The sequence below is a fragment of the Euprymna scolopes genome, chromosome 35 (assembly GCF_053919585.1).
Source record: "Euprymna scolopes isolate OS-2025 chromosome 35, ASM5391958v1, whole genome shotgun sequence".
In the NCBI taxonomy this organism is placed as follows: Eukaryota; Metazoa; Mollusca; class Cephalopoda; order Sepiida; family Sepiolidae; genus Euprymna; species Euprymna scolopes.
Genome location: NC_136516.1, coordinates 15,347,192 through 15,365,032, shown reverse-complemented (window position 1 = coordinate 15,365,032; position 17,841 = coordinate 15,347,192). Strand labels below are relative to the sequence as shown.

General features: G+C 35.7%; 1 protein-coding gene across 2 annotated transcripts in view; it reads left to right on the top strand.

Moving 5' to 3' along the window:
• The window catches only part of LOC145259705 (uncharacterized), a 36,603-nt gene that overhangs the window by 15,511 nt on the left and 3,251 nt on the right, over nucleotides 1-17,841 (top strand). Inside the window, exon 1 of one of the 2 annotated variants that reach the window (XM_080117381.1) lies at nucleotides 1,821-2,218. The exons of the other annotated variant lie outside the window; for it this stretch is intronic. The gene's annotated coding sequence lies outside the window, so the exon portion shown is untranslated. Of the gene's footprint in view, nucleotides 1-1,820; nucleotides 2,219-17,841 lie in introns of those variants that run through there. 2 annotated transcript variants of the gene reach the window in all.

The following is a 17,841-nucleotide window of genomic DNA, read 5'->3' as shown; positions in this document are numbered from 1 at the left end:
GCATCTTGCTGCTCGTCTCCCTTCATAGTGCCCTTGCAAATTATGTCGCCGATAGTAGCGGCCTACTTCAAAGTGGAACTGTGCCTTTTTTAGGGTGAAAATTGAATTAAAAAAAATATATATGCTGCCGAGATGATAATATCTAAGATTTACGAAACGACGTCGTAAATATCTTTTATTTTACAAAATTTGTGAATTTGTTTCCTCTACTACTGCTATGGCGTGATATTTGACCTCGAAAATCACCTGGATTTTAAAACACTTATTTTTCGACCATTCTCAAGTCTCTGCCTTTGTGGTGTCATGCTATGTCAGACTATTAACCTCAAAGCTTCGGGTTCAAACCTACCTCCCTCCCAAAATTTTTTTTTATGTTTTATTTTTTTTTTTGTTCGTTTTCTAAATATTTAAACAGGGCTATTACTTCGCTTATTATTTTTGTTGTGATCTTCCCCGCCTCCCCAACACACACACCTACAAATACCCGGGCAACGCCAGGCACCCCGCTAGTTCTCTAATAAAGTACAAATTTAACCAGATGTAGTTATAAACCATATAAAAGGATTTAAATAATAACGCAATCTTTTCCTATTTTTATGAAACATTTTTTTCTTGCAAGAACATGCTTCTCCAAACCTGCACTTTCATATAGTGCATTTTGAAGAACTGCTGACATAGTAATTGTCTGTATTTTTGAGATGAGGTGTTTTCATTGATTGAGATTGTCGGACTGGCTTCCTCATCTTGGTTGTTATTGTCACAACGTTTCGGCCATTTTGCCCTCCGGCTTTCGTCAGATGTTTTGTATCGAACTGGGGAACCGTTTGTTAGGAGTCTCAAACCCAACTCTTTATTATTATTACGGGGGTACCGTGTTCGGACTCCAGCTAGGCTCTGGGACATAGTTGCTGATTCTCTGTTTTGAATGTTACTTTTTCACTGCCTTCGTTTAGGTACCCCGTAATAATAATAAAGGGTTGGGTTCGAGACTCCTAACAAACGGTTCCCCAGTTCGATACAAAACACCTGATGAAGGCCGGAGGGCAAAACGGCCGAAACGTTGTGACAATAACAACCAAGATGAGGCAGTCAGTCCGACAATCTCAATCAACTGCTGACATATTCTTCTCCACTGTTTCTCTTTCCCACTGGTCAACCTTCCTTGTTCTCTTTTTTTCCAGTCATATTTGAAGAGACTTACAAAATTAAATTATTTTAGATGTTCGACTTTAATGAACAACAATGATGTTAGCGCTCGTTGATTTGCAAGTCTGAAAAAATCAGAACAAATAGAAAATAATTAGGGAATTTAAAGAAAATCTGTGGTCTTAAGTGTCCACATTCAACAGACGTATATCAAATATTCAAACACTTATTTTCACATAAATACTTTGAATTCAGCAAAGATTTTTTTTTTTTTTTTTTGTGATTTGATTTTCTTTGATATTTTACGCGTTTTCGACAAAAATTTCAAAGTTTTAACTTTTGGTGCTTACGTCATTCTTCCATTGAATGCGTCATAATTTAATGATTAAAAAAAAAAAAAAAGGTGCAGATTTTTTTAAATAAATATATTTATTAAAATATAATTCAGATTTACGATTCATAAAAGAATCCTTGTCAGGAAAAATATCGTTTTTTTTTTTTGTTTTTTTTTCTTTATTTCTATACTAGTCTGGGTGCCCGGAATTGCCCGGGTGTTTTGAGGTCTGTGTTGAGCAAAAAAAAAAAAAAAAGTTGTAGTAGGCAGGCAAGCTCGAACCCGTGACGCAAAGGCAGAAAAGAAAGTGGAGGTATGTGTAAGGATGTTGGTTGAGCAAAAGAACAAAAAAAAGAAAATTGCAAGCGCAAAAAAAAAAAAAAAGAAATACAATCCGTAACGCACCAAAGGAAAAAGAGGTGAAAAAAAAAACAAACACTCTTATCAATGAGGTTACTGTGATTGTGACGTCACGGCCGGTTGAAACAACACGTTTTATGCGATGTCGTTTATGCAAGCTTTGAATGACTTGTAAAAAATGTCAGCGAAAAAAACGATCCTCCCTGTAGAAAAGTGCTCGGTTGAGGGTAAAGGAATTAATGTTTTGGGCCAATTTTTCGATATTTGTCGTCCGAAGCGCCGAGCTTCAAAAGGATACCAATCTTCTGAAAATCTGTCGCCTCTGTCGGAAGTTTTAGGCAGACATACATGCATATATACATACATTTAAACAGACAGGTGAGATTTATATAATAGACTAGTGGGGGGTACCCGGCGATGCCCGGGTGTTTTGGGTAAATCAAAACTCTGGGGGAGGGGGTTAAAATAAAAAAAAAGTTTTAGTAGGTGAGTATGAGGATCGAACCCGAACCCTTGAGGCAAAGAAAACACAAAAAAAAACTAACGTAAGGCAAACGAACGATGTTAAATGTAAAAATCGAAAAAAACAAAAAAGAAAACGGAAAAACGGACGTTAAAACTTCTGAAAAAAAAACATGTGAAAAATGACTTAAATAAGCCTGTTTCAATATTAAAAGTTAAAAAAATCGGTGGGTAGCCGGATGTTTTTGGGTGTGTGTGGTCGGTGGGGGGGTGTTAATGAAAACCTAAGAATAAGCGAAGTGAAAAAAAAAAAAAAACAGAAAAACGAACATTACGTGAAAAATGGCTTAAATAACACTGGTTCAATATTTAAATTTAAAAAATCGAAAAAAAGAAAAAAAATCATCTCACACCACGATTCGAATCCAAAACGTTAAGATAATGACCCAATGCTCTAACCAACTGAGCTAACACGACGTACATGAAATTTAGTCAGTTCTTCAACTATTTAAACTAAATCAGGTCAGGACGTCATCTGATGCGTGTGTAGAACCGGTCGTCGTCATGAGAGGACGGTTTTTGTTGACCCCCCCCCTCCCCTGTAGAAAATTATTGATTTCAGGGTGAAAAAATGAACGTTTTTTTGGCCAATTTTTCGATATTTTTCGGGCGAAGGATGGAGCTTCAATATGATACCAAGTTTGTGAATTTTTGTTCTGTCTGTCTGTCGAAAGTTTTTAGCAGACACACAAACATACACACATTTTCGCTTTTATATATATAGATGGTTACCACTTATTTCTAATCGTTGAATGTTTGAATTAAAGAAGAATGTGTTAAATACAGAAGTAATCAAACATCTCAACAAAAATAACCTTCTTAGTGACACTCAATATGGTTTCCGTTCTGCTAGATCTACAGCAGATGTCATTACAGTTATATCGCATAGGATTAGCGAATCTCTCGACGGTGGCAATCTTTCTAGAGCAATTGCTCTTGACATATCTAAAGCCTTTGATAGGGTATGGCATAAAGGTTTACTTCATAAGATCGCTAGCTATGGTATAGCTGGAAAAGTCTTCTCAATTATTAAATCATTTCTTTCTGATAGGTTCATAAGAGTAGTAGTTGAGGGGCAAAAATCAGAAGTTCACAGTATTAATGCCGGTGTCCCTCAGGGATCCATCCTGGGCCCAACTCTTTTCCTGATCTACATTAATGATCTTCCAAATCATATCCTTACATCATTTGTAGACATTTATGCTGACGACACTACCATTTATGGTACCACATCTAAGACAGTAAACGACCAAGTTCTCTCCAATTCTCTCTCCTCTGATCTTGAGCACGTAGTACAATGGGGAAAGGAGTGGCTGGTTACTTTTAATGCATCTAAAACCAAGCTTCTCTCTTTACATCATCAACATTCTAATCCACATTTGTCATCAATTGAAATGAATGGCTCTCGTCTTCAGGAGGCCTCAAGTTTTGACAAGCTTCTGGGCTTGACCATTACTCCTGATCTTAAATGGAACACGTATATCAAATCTGTTGCCAAGGCCGCTGGAAAAATGGTGGGATCTTTCTATCGATCCAGTAGATATCTCACTGCTGATGCTATTCTCTACCTATATAAGAGCCAGGTACGTCCAAGGATGGAATACTGTTGCCACATCTGGGCAGGAGCTGCTAGAAAGGACTTGTCCTGCCTTGATAGAGTTCAAAATAGACTTCGTAGCCTCGTAGGAGATGTCCTTTTCTCCTCCTTGCAACCTCTATCTCACAGAAGAGATGTTGCGAGTTTGTCTCTGATGTATCGTTATTTTCATGGAAAGTGTTCAACTGAGCTTCAATCTTTGGTCCCCCCTCGCCAAACTTTCACAAGAAACACTCGTCTAGCTGTAAACACTATCAATAATTTCCCCCACTCTTTATCTGTGGCTAAACCTAAACGTAGATTCCATGAACAAAGCTTCTTTCTTAGAACTGCACGCCTGTGGAATTGTCTTCCGTTTTCCTGCTTTCCGGCTGACTACAATATGGTTGTGTTCAAGTCTAAAGGAAATAAGTTCTTGATGAGCCGTTCCATATGTTATTAAATTCGATTACCCGTCTTTTACAAATTTCTTCTTTTTTAAAATTTTTATTTCAACACTTATTCACTCCAAACGAGCCATATTGAGTAGCGAGATAATTGTTCACATTACATTTAAATTTCTGCGTGTTAGTACAGTCAAGGAAGCAGGAAACAGGGAGGGAATTCCAAGGTCTAGCTGTTTGAGCAAAGGATTGTGTAGTCCCTTCATAGCTTTGCTTGTGAAAATTAAATTTTGAACCCCCCCCCACATCTCGACACACCCCCACCGCTTATTTGTGCAGATCACAAGATTAAATGACGACACCATTTCCTTACCACCTCCCTCTTCCGCGCTCATTGCTTGCTTACTGAACTTGTACAACACTTTCTTTTTAACTGATTATTTAATCTTGTGGAGTTGTTTTGTTATCTTGCTTAAGTGTGTTTGTTTAAAGTGTTTATTTCTGAACTGCTACCTCCCTTCCACACACTACAATTTCTGGGTCAGAATCTACTACCTAACACTTATCCTTGTCATTTAAGTAGGGGATGCCCTTTTCTCTTTCCTGCAACCTCTTTCCCACACAAGAGACGTTGCGAGCCTGCCTCTGCTCTGTCGTTATTTTTATGGCAAGTGCTCGTCTGAGCTCCAATCTATATTCTCCCTTTGCCAAACTTTCACAAAAAACACTTGTCTAACTGAAATCACTATCTGTACTGAAGCCTAAACGTAGATTCCATGAACAAAGCTTCTTTCTTAGAACTGCACGCCTGTGGAACTCTTTCGATTGTTTTCTTTCCAGCTGACTACAATATGGTTGTCTTCACGTCCAATGTGAACAAATTCTTGATGAGCCGTCTACTTAAGTAAACCAATTTACCAAATTTCCACTACTAACAGGTCCTGGATATGACAAACTATATCCAGTAGTGAGGCCCCAGCTTGCAGGCTTTGGGGAGTGTGGAGCCACCCTTCAATTGCCATTGCTCCCAGGTCCACTCTGACCCAGAGTGGTAGTACTTGTTAGGGTCCCAACTATGGGTTAAATAGAAACCAACTTGAAAACAACAAATATATTCTATTAAATATTTTTTCTTCAAAATCTTTGGATTCAACATTAAATAACCTGAAAAGGGTTGATATGTCGTAAAACAAAAGTAACCAACCAACCACTACTAACGATTACTACGATATTGTCCCATTGACTAACTACCGTACACTCACTAACCTTTATCCTCGAGTGGCCTCCAGACCTTGATAATTGTTGACTCCTTTGTATAAAAAAATATTTAAAAAATTTAGCTTCTTACATCAAATGGCTTCATGCCTTGTCTAGAGCGATTAAAAAAAACAAACACAATTCTATAACTGTGGGCAAGTATACTGCATTAGTTTTTTTTTTTTTCTCTCTCTTTCTCCTATCATCTACCGTTTTTTTGTTTTATGTCTTTCCAATAAATACAATAACGCATACGTTGGTTCATATGTTAAGTTTGATAACACAGTTTGCTATTGCTTTTTATTACTACTTTGCTTGTAATTATTTTTTTTAAATTCTCATTCACCTCATAGAGGCGTATATAGCAGCGAGACATCTGTTCACATTACATTTAAGTTTCACCACATTAGTACAGTCACGGAAGCAGGAAACAGTGAAGGAATTCCAAAGTCTATCAGTTTGTGGGAAGAAACTGTTAGTCTACAAAGCATTCTGGCATCCAAGGACCTCCAGTGGAAAGGTGGGATTTTGCTGCTTGAGTATTTGTTGAGAAGGTCCAAGTACTCTGATTTCGTCAGAGCACGTTCCATTAAAGTACTTGTAAAACAGCCACAGGGATGCGACATTGCGGTGATGGGACAGAGTTTGGAGTTTGGTTGGTAGTGCGAGACCTATTAGATTGGAGACTGTTATTTTTTTTTTTTTTACCCTGTCTAAGAAGGAGAGATTAGTTGCAGATACACCAACCCAGATGTCGCAACAATAGTCCATGAATGGGTGAATTGTGGCTTTGTAAAGATGTGATACTCTCTGATGTGAGTAATTTTCTAGCACTGTAAAGGGAGCCCACCTGCTTCGCAACATCCTTGGAGAGGTTCTCGATGTATTTGTTGCAATTCCTGTTGCATGTGAATGCTTAGCTGTGAAATGTAAAGGATGAGTTTTCAGGTAGCATGTTATTTAAAGACTCTATTTTGGACTCTGTCTGAGGTAGAGAGAGGGAGGCTAGTGGTAGATGCACCAGCCCAGATGTAGCAATAATACTCCATGAATGGGCGAATGGTGGCCTTGTAGAGGCACAGGATCAATTGATCAGCAGAGAGAATCCTGAAAGCTACAAGGAAAGACGTTTCCTCCCCCCCCCACTCTCTCTCTCTCTCTCTCTCTCTCTCTCTCTCTCTCTTTTGTGTCCCTGTTCAAGCATCGATTATCTTCGCATGAAGATAACTGCTGTCAGACCTTCGACAGCCTCAAGAACAGCCTATATTTCCTCCCTTCACTCGAACACTGTCCAACCTTCTTCTACCTATGCCGAACGATGTAGTCAATTGAATAAATCCTTTCATTATTATTATAGAAAACAAAACTGGACCCTGTCAGAGAAGGAGAGAGACATTAAGCGTTGATGCACCAGCCCAGATGTGACAACAATGCTCCCTGCATGAGCAAATGGTGGCTTTGTAGAGATATAGGATACTGTCAGGTGTGAGTAGTTTTCTAGCATGGTAGAGGGGGAGCCCACCTTTGTAACAGCTGTCATTTTTCAAACTGAACTTCTTTTGTTTTCTTTTTATCTGATTATTTAATCTTGTGGAGTTATTTTCATATCTTGCTTAAGTGTGTTTGTTTATTTTCTGGACTGCTTCGCCCCCTTCACAGCCCCCCACACACTACAATTTTATAAGTGTTGTGCTGCATTGTTTCTCTGATATCCTTTTTTAATAAATAAGATAACAATTATGTTGGTTCTCATTTTCTTATTTTTTTATAGCTGTTATGGCTCTGAATTAGAATATGGTTTGAATGTCTATTAGAATTATTTTTCATAGCTTTTATGGCTCTGAATTAGAATATGGTTTGAATGTCTATTAGAATTATTTTTCATAGCTGTTATGGCTCTGAATTAGAATATGGTTTGAATGTCTATTAGAAAGAGTTTGAATGTCTATTAGAATTATTTTTCATAGCTGTTATGGCTCTGAATTAGAATATGGTTTGGATGTCTATTAGAAAGAGTTTGAATGTCTATTAGAATTATTTTTCATAGCTGTTATGGCTCTGAATTAGAATATGGTTTGGATGTCTATTAGAAAGAGTTTGAATGTCTATTAGAATTATTTTTCATAGCTGTTATGGCTCTGAATTAGAATATGGTTTGAATGTCTATTAGAAAGAGTTTGAATGTCTATTAGAATTATTTTTCATAGCTGTTATGGCTCTGAATTAGAATATGGTTTGGATGTCTATTAGAAAGAGTTTGGATGTCTATTAGAATTATTTTTCATAGCTGTTATGGCTCTGAATTAGAATATAGTTTGAATGTCTATTAGAAAGAGTTTGAATGTCTATTAGAATTATTTTTCATAGCTGTTATGGCCCTGAATTAGAATATGGTTTGAATGTCTATTAGAATTATTTTTCATAGCTGTTATGGCTCTGAATTAGAATATGGTTTGAATGTCTATTAGAAAGAGTTTGGATGTCTATTAGAATTATTTTTCATAGCTGTTATGGCTCTGAATTAGAATATGGTTTGAATGTCTATTAGAATTATTTTTCATAGCTGTTATGGCTCTGAATTAGAATATGGTTTGAATGTCTATTAGAAAGAGTTTGAATGTCTATTAGAATTATTTTTCATAGCTGTTATGGCTCTGAATTAGAATATGGTTTGAATGTCTATTAGAATTATTTTTCATAGCTGTTATGGCTCTGAATTAGAATATGGTTTGAATGTCTATTAGAATTATTTTTCATAGCTGTTATGGCTCTGAATTAGAATATGGTTTGAATGTCAATTAGAAAGAGTTTGGATGTCTATTAGAATTATTTTTCATAGCTGTTATGGCTCTGAATTAGAATATGGTTTGAATGTCTATTAGAATTATTTTTCATAGCTGTTATGGCTCTGAATTAGAATATGGTTTGAATGTCTATTAGAAAGAGTTTGAATGTCTATTAGAATTATTTTTCATAGCTGTTATGGCTCTGAATTAGTCACAATAAAAACAGAACAACGGTGTAAGTCAGGACGTGTATTAAAAACAAACAAAGGCTTACAGAATGAAAAGAGTATTTGCGTTCCACGGAGCATGTGAGGTTAACTCCGGAACTGGAGCCCTACCTGGGATCGTTAAGTTTCAGTATATATATGGACGGTGGTTGAGTCCATTAAGAGAGTAGTTCCCCCACAACACTCTCAAGCTGATTTCTCCAGGTGTGAAATCAGTATATTTTTTTTGGGGGGGGGGGGCAGACCAGCAAGGGGTCTGTGCACTTTCTTTCTGTCGGAGCATCTTGGTTCTGGCATGATTTGTGGAGGTTCTATGTTAAAAACGTCATATACTATCCCGATTACCTCTACGCCTTTCTGTGGTTGTTGTGCTTGATCTGCGAGGGCGCGTTTTCATATTTGATTCAGGTACCTTTTACATTCAAATTTTATGCCCTGAATGATGCATGTGACATTGCCGATTCTTTGTGAGATCATGCCCTGTTCCCAAAAGGAAACGTTCTTGGAATGCTTAAAATAGACTTTATCGCCAAGGTTAAATCGCTTTGTTGGCATGGTAGAGGTTCTATGTTGCATTGCGTATTTGGGCAACGGTTTATCAAAAACTGATATGATTTTTCGCCCAAACATGATTTCAGCTGGAAATCCAGCATCTATTATGTAGGGATTTTTCGTGATTCTATAAACTTGGAGAAATTGTGAGAATAATTTTTCTCCACTGGAAGTAGGGTCCAGGATGCAAAAATGATTAGCTGTTTTGAGCCATTTGGCAACCTATGTAACATGCATGCTTCAATGCCATACTGGCTAGCGTCGCTAGCCACTATTATATCTAAATCCCGGTTAAAATGAGTTAGGAACAGTTTTGAGGTAAGGACGTTTTTATTTCTTGAAATAATGTCTAGCAATTCAGTGTCTATTCCTAAGGTTCATCCTTTAGTAATTGGTTAAGTGGTGCGTGTAGTTTGTGCATGTTAGGGATAAACCCTTGGTAATAATTTGCCAAGCCTAAAAAACTTTGTAGTTGTGCTGTGTTCTTTGGTGCCGGCATCTCTCTTATAGTGGTCACTCTGTCCGGGTCTGGACGTCTGCCATCTTTATCAATGATATGTCCTAGGTAATTGATTTTTTTGTAAGAATTCACACTTTTGTTCTTTGACCATAAACCCATAATTTTGTATTCGACTGAATACTTGTTTGATATGGTTTGCATGTTCCTCCCTGCTTTTGCTCACTATAATGTCATCTAAATATGTGATCATGGTGTCAAGGTTGCCCAGAATGGTATCCATGATCTGTTGGAATATAGCAGGTGCTACCTTGACCCTGCACGCGAGCCTTTCGTATCTGTACAAACCCCGATGGGTATTAATACAGATGAGGTGAGTGCTTTTGTTGTTTACAGGAATTTGTAAATAAGTGTCACTCGGGTCGATCTTAGAAAAACTTGCTGCTATTTAATTTTGTGAACACTTCCTCTGAGCTGGGTAATGGAAGTCTTTTAATGATCCATTGAGTCCAGTCAAGAAATCGGTGGAAACATGGATTTCCCCAGATCTTTTTTTTTTTTTTTTTTTGATGGAAACTGTTGGAGCAGCCCACTCGCTGTATTCAGTTTTAGACAATATACCAGGGTTTTCCAATCTGTCCAGTTACTGATTTATCTTATTCAGTGATGCAAAAGGGACATTGTTTTTTTGTTTTGTTTTTTTAAGTGGTTGTATGCTCGATTTCCGCTTAAAATCCGTGGCCATTTTTGTACATCTCCCAAGGCCAGGAGTGAATAAATCTGGAAATTCTTCCTTAAAGCTATTATTAGTTTCTTAGTTTCCACTGGGCAGGCTTCTATTTTTTTGCAAAATGTAGAGATAGTCCCACAGGTTAAACTCATCCATCCAATCAGAGCTGAACAGGTTTTCACTTTTTTAATACATATATTTTGAGCTTTTTAGTTTTTCCCAGAAAGGAGGCGTTGGTGATTAATTCACCATCAAAATTAATTTTAGTTGAATGAGTTCTTTGTAATCTTGTCCGCGTTTTGAAGTTTAGTATTATAACATCCAATCCACTGTCTAACCGACATTTGATGTCCATGCCGAAAATTTTAACTGTTACATATTTACGTAGTTTTTCTTAAGCGTCTTCGGGTTATGGTTTGGTGCATTCGGGCTTTTGTTCTGATTTTTTCTGCAGTGAGAGCTTTTATGTCCCCTTTTTTTTTTTTTTTTTTTTTTTTTTTACATATAAGACATTTTCTTTTTAAGTATGGGCAATCCTTGACCCAGTGTTTTCCACCACGCCTGAAACAAGGGCTTGGTGCTTTTGGTTTTTCAGACTTTTGGGGGTAATTTTGTGTGTGCAGTTTTGTATTGTAGGTTGGCGATTTTTTTTTGATTTTTTATTTTTTTGGTTATATTTTTTATATTTGCGATGACCGCTTTGATATTTCTTGCATCTTATTTTTATTATTTCCACTTTTTAACAATCCTCAGTTAATTTTTACAGTGTCAAGTTCAGTTTGTTTTCTAACTTCGTTAGAACTCTGTGCCTGATTTCCGCACTCTTCAAAATTTGTGTCAGTAGTTCCTCTGCGCATTGTTGGTGCTTGGACAATTGTTTTTGATGTTCCATTAATTGCTCAGACCGTTGTGTCTGTAATTCGACTTGTTGTTCCTCTAGCTTTTGTTGGTGTGCTATCATTTTCTGTTTTTCTTTACATTTCTCCAATAAGTCTTTTTGTATCTTTTTTGTTCAATTAGCTTTTTTTTATTGTTGTTTAATTTGCAGTTTCGTTAACTGAGCCAAAGCTGACCTTAGCTTCTCCATCTTGTCTGGTTGGTTAGTTCAGAGAAAAAAGTACAGATTTAGTCTTTTTTTTATCTCATCCTTCAGGAAAGATAATTTTGTAATTCACCCCTTTTCTTTCCTCTTTTTGCAAATACCAGGCGGGAAATAATGATTATTTCCATTTTATTTGAAATAGTTGAGAAAAATATGTTTCAAAATAAAATGTTCGTTGCATTTAACAATTTTAAGACGTTTGCGTTTTCTTTCTTTGGACAAAAGGAAACAGAGCTATTAAAAAAAAAATATTAACCTCGTGTTTACCTTTAATTATGCTGTTTAACTGACACAAACATAAATGCTCTGAAAGGTGCAAAATTGCTTTGTATTTTTTCCTTTAGCATAAAAAAGTAAAACAAAGAGAACAGTTAACAGTAAAAAAAAAAAAAAAAAACGATGGAGTAAAGATTTTTTTCTCTTTTTAGTCATGCAGAGAGAACAACAGCAACGAGTTGTTTTTTTTTTAACTTAATTACTTTTTTTTATAAAAAGATTTTACTTAATTTTTCGTCTTGTGCTTATCTGGTTCTGAATTTTTTTTTTGGGGGGGGGGGTCAGGAAATTTAGTTTTACCCAGTTAACTTTTTTTAAGTCAATTAAGATTTTTTTTTTTTTCTTTGAGATTACACGTAAAAAAAAAAAAAATTCTTTCTCAAATCCTCATATTACCAGTGTTATGGGAATACTGGTTTATTGAATTCGTTTTTCTTTTGTGACCTTTTGAATCCTTCTGTCGCCAGTGTTATGGCTCTGAATTAGTCACAATAAAAACAGAACAACGGTGTAAGTCAAGACGTGTATTAATACAAGAGTTACAGAAGAGTATTTGCGTTCCACTTAGCATGCAAGGTTAACTCTGGAACTAGAACCCTACCTAGAATCGTTAAGAGTTTCGGTATCTATGGACAGTGGTTGAGTCCATGCAGAGGGTGGTTCCCCACAACAGTAGCCAAGCCACGAGAAAAAAAAAAGGAAACAACACTAACCCTATGCAGAGTTTAATCAGCTTCCTCCAAAGGAGGAAGTTCCTTTATATTATGAAATTCACAAGCTGTCCCCAGTTGCATGTATATCTCTGTAGAGATCTCGAAATTAGGTTTTTGCAACTTTTGTAGGGAGGTATTAACGTCCTCCTACATACAGCACCTGGAATTCTCAAATTGGTCACCCATTTGGTATTTAACAGATTCAACGTTGCTTAACTTTGGGATCTAACGAGAACAAGTGTGTTAATGTGATTATGCTGTGGTAGGCCATTTAAAACATGGCAGCGGTCAGTTCATGATGATAAACAAAATAGCAACAGATAGAAGTTCAGACATTCACAAAGCAGTTAACCTTAATTATGAAACAAATAACGAATACTACTACTATTTATTATGATTATTATTATTACTACTACTAGCAGAAGCCGTGTAAATTTCACGGTTGTTGAAAACTTTTTAAACATAAATAAAATGAATAAAAAACAAAATAAAACATAATAAATTTAAAACATTTTTTAGCAAATTCTTTTTTAATCTTTTAAAACTAAAAAGAAATGATTTAAAAAAATTTACATTTTTTTTAATGAAAATTCAACACAACAAATTGTTTTTTTTTTTCTAAATAATTTTTATATAAATTATAAAGACAGATGTCAATTCACTTACACATTTTTTTAATTTTAAATGAAACTATAATAAAAATCTTAGTCTCCTATCAACATGACTTTTTTTTAATTATAAAATAAAATCGCCAATTTGAAACCGTAAACAGACAGCCATCTTTTTTCTTTTTTTTTTTTTTTTTTAAATTTTTGGAGAGGAAATGATTTTAATGATTTTTTAAACTGATAAAGAGCGACTATAAAGGGAGTTAATTCGTTTCTCATTAATTAATGTTTGCGATTATGATTTTTTTGTGAGACGGGACATACAGATATCTAAATTAATATTTGGATTTTTATTTTATTTTATACTATTTATTGTTTTTGTTTATTTTTCAATATCTTTTTCATTACATCTTGGAGAAGTAGTCCTGGACTAGAGCAGGCAATCAGTTGATTTGATTGAAAAATGAGCAATTTCACCGATTTTAATGGCAATAAAAGTATGGATGGTTGATCCTCAATCAATTCCAGGCCACGTTGGGTCTCATTGCTTGTGTGTGGCGTGTGTGTATATATATATATTATACTATTTAATTGTATTTTACGACCAGACAACACAGGAACGCGTGCTAGTGTATATTATGGATTATTAATGGATTTCTGCCATATCCTTTTTCTCCCTTTTCCCGTTTCCTGCTTTCTTAATCTCATTGAATCCCTATAAACTGTCACTAACTGTTACATAACATTTTTGGTGCAGGTATGATTAATTTCATATTGTTTGTTTCCTTTAATGCATTATCCTTCAAAATTTATTGGATATTTTGCAAACCTCTTCCCTCTGATGAGAAGAGTTGCATTCTCCGAAACTCCATGGAATAAGGTTTTTCTTGTTTATTTGTACTCTTTGTAGGATAATTAAAATTTTGTATACCTTCCTTACAGGTTTATAATGTTTTTTTGAAAATTTGAATAAATTTTCAATAATTTATCAGTACAGTAAGGTAGAATCCAACCTTGATCGCCCTTCGGGACCCGTGGTGCAGTTGATAGAGACGTTGAATCTCTACGGTTCCAGATGAACATTGTCTGAAGACAGCGGTTTCAATCCCACCCAAAGTGTGCCAGAGATAATTGGTCAAAAATGTGGTGAAACGACAACAACTACGGATGGCAGTGATGGCTGAGAATGCAGTTAGGAGATTCGAAGTTCCTATCCGTCGCGGTTACCACCTGACGAAGGCCAGAGGAAGTTGGCCGAAACGTTGTGAACCAATAAAAAGATCCAAAAACAACAACTAATAAAGATGAGACTAATAGTCCGAAATAAAAATAAAATTAACATATAATGCTCATCTCAAAAAATGAATTCCAATTAAGGAATAATATATATATATGGTTGAAGCTTGTTGTTAATATTTAGTTAATTCTTTACATATTGAAATTACATATGTCTGATATCTAATTAGTAATTCATCTCAATAAAATATGCATTATCTAAACAAGAAAAATAAAAATATGTATGTGATGATAGCAAGAGTCCGAAAATGAGGAACAAGAATATGACTGATGAAGAATACTTTATTTTCAGTTCGTACATCATCGCAGTTTACTGTACAATTTGTCAATATGAAAACTGTAAGATGAAGTAATGATTTTCTTTGACAGTGATTTAAATTAAAAAATTATTATGTTAATTTGATAGAACAAGAAAGGACAGAAATTTTCTATGTTTCCATTTATTTGCCTCAGACTCAGTGCAATTTTTAAAGTCTACATGATAACAGCACATCATGCCTGTTATTTGATAATATGGTGTAGACGATGCATGTCTCTTTCATAAATTTTCAGTGGCTGGCAAAACTTGTCTTTATTTAATTAATATTAGTATAATTTATGACAACAAAATTTGCTGATAAATCAGCATTCGTGTTGGAGAGGCCCCCCCCATGGGATTAATGGACTATCTTATGACGTCACTTTTGTTGGTGACGTCACTTCCGGTATCGAGTACCGGTGCCCAGAGTCAGAGATTGGCACGCGACCAACCAGGTCGGATGCACACGCCTCACCATTGAGGAATGGTATTGCTCAACTCGCTTCGCCTGTAATACATAATAATATTAATAATAAATAATTTATTTAATATATAAATAATTTATAAATAATCTGTAATAAATAATCTATGTTATTTATTACATATTATTTATAAATAATCTATGTGAATACATGTTCTTTTCCTAAAAAGTCCTGTGTTCCGTTCGTTTATTACCATTTAACCCCCCACAACAATTAGAAACCCTATTAATCGGCTGATTAATCGGTAATCGACCAATTTGATAATCGGTACATCCCTAGTCATTGATAGTGCTCAATCAAAGAGAGCAAATTTATCATTTTTATTTTCTTTATGTAAATATAGTCATATATTGCTACATTGTGCAGACCGTTTTGATCATTATTGATCTCATCAGACAAGAAAAAATTTGAAAATTAAAAAAGTTTAAGAACTTTTTTAATTTTAAAGGAGAAAAATATTTTACCATGTATAGTGTGTAGCATGGTTTAATGTTTTATACTAAAAAAAAAAGCATTAAAACATTAAACCCTGCTACACGCTAGACATGGTAAAATATTTTTCTCCTGTAAAATTAAAAACAGTTCTTAAATTTTTTTAATTTTCAGATTTTTCATGGCTGATGAGATCAATAATGATCGAAACGGTCTGCACCTCGTAGCAAGATATGACAGTATTTACATAAAGAAAAATAATATATATATGTAAACAGTGAATGATACAAACCATATATATGGTTTGTATCATTTACTGTTTGTTTTACCTACATGTGAACAATCAAATATATATTTAAAAAATACACGATTTTTGGCCTTCTGAATAGTCGCTGGTGTTGAGGAGAGAAAACCTGAATGAGACGCATAGCTTTTATTTTCCATTTTTTAGGGGGTGGGTGTGGTATCTCACAATAGCATCGATTTGTTTATCTGTTTTCCTGTGAATCCAGCTTTTACATTTTCATTTCCAAAAAGGTTTCTTAAACTCGACTTTTCGCGTGTGTTACAATATTTTTGGACTGTAATGGGGGTAATTATTTATTTGGTGTCCACCACACCAAAATATGGCACAAGGCCGGAAGGTGGAAATAGGCAAGCTCCCCTCAAAGAGGAGCACTCTTGCCTCATCCGAAATTGCCTGGGCACTCCCGTCGGCATTCCCCAGTAGGGGCACCTCAGGCGACAAGCAATTAACTTGCCCCACCGGAAAGCCCGGTGGCAAGGCCTGGGAGGGTGGACCTCCTAGGTAGTACCCAAGCGGTGTACCTAAGTCTGACAGGTGCTGGGTCGAATCTCGGCCCCTCACCTGTCGGGCTGAGTGTCAAGAACGAATTCTTGATGAGTACTTCTACCCTGTCTCCCTGCAGCCGAAGCCGCTAGGAGACGCATCCCATCATCCAAGATGAATAATGGAGTGGGGTATGATCCCACATAATTGGGAGATTCTATTTATAAACGATGCTGCTAGGAACTGACGAATCAAATTAATTAACGTTCTGCTACCAACCAATCAGAAACCAGAATTGCTCCATAAATATTAAACCTTTCTGTAGCAATTTCGCATATGTTTTCTTCGTCTCAACATGGGAAGAATCTTTTGTTCTGTGGATTCCAACTCGAGAAACTGCAAACTAGTCACCTCTCAGGACTTGTGTAGAACAACGAACCATCTTTCACTCTTTGTGATATTCAAAGTTTTCTTTTTATATAATTGGCCAACTGCCTTGCAAACTTGCTACTACTTGTCTACTACGAACCATTCACCTCTCAGGACTTGTGTAGAACAACGAACCATCGGAAACTGTTCTGAAACTAAACATGGCTTACACTTCTGGTAAAGACTGTGGGAGATTATTGATAGTGATTTCAACTAGACAAGTATTTCACTCTTTGTGATATTCAAAGTTTTCTTTTTATATAATTGGCCAACTACCTTGCAAACTTGCATTTTTTTTTTCTTTTTTTTTTTTTTGCCTTGCAAACTTGCATTAGGCATTTTTTGCGTTCTCTCAGCTCGACAAACGTGGCATCATTACTTTACTTTCCTGTCATGTCTTGTTGCATCTACGCCATTTGATCTGCTTCCTCTTCAACTTTACGTCATCTAACTTTGGGAATGATGCTGTTTTGCAGATCTGGGTCATTATGTACTCTGTGTGACCCATGTCAAACTTTATACTCACTGACTTAATCGTTGCAGAAAAAAATCAAGAAATTCTTTAATATGACAGTGGCGCATTAAAAATTAATGTTTCTGCTTAGAGCACAATTGAACTATGATACTTGACATTTGCTTTTTAAACTTTAATTCAAGTCATTATATATAAAAATAATTTTATAAAATCAACAGTAGGTTCTTTACAGTGCAAGGTATGTGAAGCTTCCACCGCAATGAGTTCCCAACTAGAGTAGGCAATCGATTGATTTGTTTGAAAAATGGTTGATTTCACTGATTTCAATGACGATAAAAATATAGGATTGTGAAACATTTGTTGATCATCATTCAATCCCGGGCAACGTCAGGTCCCTGCTAGTTTTTCAATAAAATTGATTGCTTGCTTGCTCTAGTTGGGGACCCACTGCAGTTCACTGGGAGGAAACTTCTTATCAAAGAACCTACTGTTGATTTTATACGCTGAGCCTTTCTACTTGTCTGGTGATAAAACTTCTCAATGCACGTGATGTTAGGCTGTATAAGGATGTTAACTTTGTTCAAAATCA